The 2,304-nt window shown below is 44.8% G+C and overlaps 1 pseudogene; it reads right to left on the bottom strand.

Moving 5' to 3' along the window:
- Positions 1-1,942: 1,942 nt before the first annotated feature.
- On the bottom strand, positions 1,943-2,039 carry LOC128579234 (uncharacterized; annotated as a pseudogene).
- Positions 2,040-2,304: the final 265 nt, after the last annotated feature.

Genomic DNA, 2,304 nt, shown 5'->3' on the forward strand with positions numbered 1-2,304 from the left:
ATCTGTGTGCCATTCCACAGGTTACACTTAACAGTACAGCGGAGTTCTTTCAGAATTTCCGTCCACATAGTTATATTTTAGTACATAGGGCCATTAAAATCCATATATTGCACCTCAGTTAAGCTGGTGAACATTTCTGTAATACTTAAAAAAAATACTCTGGGAGGCTGAGGCGGCTGGATTGCCTGGTCTTCAGAGTTTGCAACTAACCTGAAGAAGAGTGATACCTTCTCTCTACTAAAAATAGAAAAAACAGCTGAATGTTGTGGCACCTGCCTGTATTCCCAGCGACTTGGTAGAGTGAGGCAGGTGGATCACATGAGCCTAAAAGTTTGACAATGCTGTGACTAATGAGAAAAGGGCACTCTACCTAGGGTGACAGAATGAGACTGTCTCAAGAAAAAAAAAGTTTGAATGCAGTTCCTACACACCTAAGTCAGTTCTCCTGCTACCTCCTCATGAATGCAAGTCATTTGTCTTCAGGTGAGGGCAGAGCCTAGGAGAATGAGCCATTAGGAGTGAAAATGGGCAGATGTGAAAAGGCAAGGAGGATAGAAAAAGAATGAAAATAAACTTGTGTGTCTGCAGTGCAGCTTCTAGTGAGGAAAGTAACAACTGATAAGTGCAGAGTAGCCAGAACTTGTGGACTGCTGGCCTTGATTGGTCATTATTTTGGATTCTACGTAAGCATTCCTAATTCTATATGAAATCAGCACATTGTACCCAATAAATGCATTAATGTATACATGATCTATGTGTTTATGTAATAATAAAAAAGAAAAAAGAAATTAATTAAAATGAAAATATAAAAAAGAAAGGGAAATTCATTGGAGCTGTATCAGGTTTGAATAATGGATAACACTAGAATAACGTACTTGTGTGAAAGTTGAAAAGACTGATCTCCTGTTCTCTGGGTGCTCTTTAGAGACAACATCCTAAGTTTCGTCCATGTTTCTCCATTTTTGTTTGTATGTACACATGTGCATTTTCTTCCCAAGCAGACACAGTGGCTCATACCTGTAATCCTAACGCTCTAGTAGGCCCAGGTGTGTGGATTGCTTGATATCAGGAACTAGAGACCAGCTTGAGCAAAGGTAAGGATCCTTTAAACTAAAAATAGAAAATCTGGGCTGGGCGCCTCTAGCTCACCTGCCAGGACGCCAGCCACATGCTCCTGGGCTGGTGGATTCGACCAGGCCAGGGTTGGCAAAACAACAATGACAACAATAACAAAAAAATAGCTGGAGGCGTTGTGGTGGGCGCCTGTAGTTTCAGCTACTTGGGAGTCTGAAGCAGGAGAATCGCCTAAGCCCAAGAGTTTGAGGTTTGTGGAGCCCTGAAGCTAATTGCACTCTGCAGTGGGCGACATAGTGAGACTCTGTCTCACAAAAAAAAAAAAGAAAGAAAAAGAAAACCTAGCCCACCAGGGCACTCCCCACCACGACCACAGAGCAAGACTCTGCCTCGAAATAAATAAATAAATACGTCTTACTCTGATTATCAAAACGTCCCAAGAAGATCCTTGGCACTGCCCCGCAGCTCCTCGCCAGACTGGTCTTTTGCAGGTGCACACCTCAGCGCAGAGGTCGGGGATGGAGCGGGGAGCCCCAGGCGGGGAAGCTCCTGGCGAGTGGTGATTGCCTGACGTGGTGGCTGTGCATCCAGCATGAGAAACTCTGGGCCAAGGAGCCAGCGGATTCGCCTTTCTGGGTGGTCCCAGGCGCATCTCAGCTAATCCAAGAGTAAATGACAAACTGAGAAAAAGAGTGCCAACTCCAGATCAACATATTTAGAGGAAATTGGAAGAGGAGGAGCTTACTACCCCATTCTTTAAGGACTTTTTAAGGAATGCAGTTCTAGCTGTGAGCTTCCAATCTTGGAGCAGAAACTAGAAACATCACCAGAGCAACAAGAACAGGAGTACAAAGGGAGAACTATCAACCATCAGTAGTCAACCGTCACCCCACCTAAGCTCTGTGGGAGGCACATCTCACGCATGCGCATGAAAAACAAATCATGCTAATGAACTACAAAAGGATCAGAGAATACATTTTAAACATTTTTTGGAGACAGAGTCTCACTTTGTCGCCCTCGGTAGAGTGCCATGGTGTCACAGCTCATAGCAACCTCCAGCTCTTGGCTTAGGTGATTCTCTTGCCTCAGCCTCCAGAGAAGCTGGGATTACAGATGCCTGCCACAATGCCTTCTGCTATATTTTGTTGCAGTTTGGCCGGGAACGAATTCGAACCCACCACCCTTGGTGTATCAGGCCGTAGCCATACTCACTGAGCAAAGGTAAGGATC

The sequence above is a fragment of the Nycticebus coucang genome, chromosome Y (genome assembly GCF_027406575.1).
Source record: "Nycticebus coucang isolate mNycCou1 chromosome Y, mNycCou1.pri, whole genome shotgun sequence".
NCBI classification, from domain to species: Eukaryota; Metazoa; Chordata; class Mammalia; order Primates; family Lorisidae; genus Nycticebus; species Nycticebus coucang.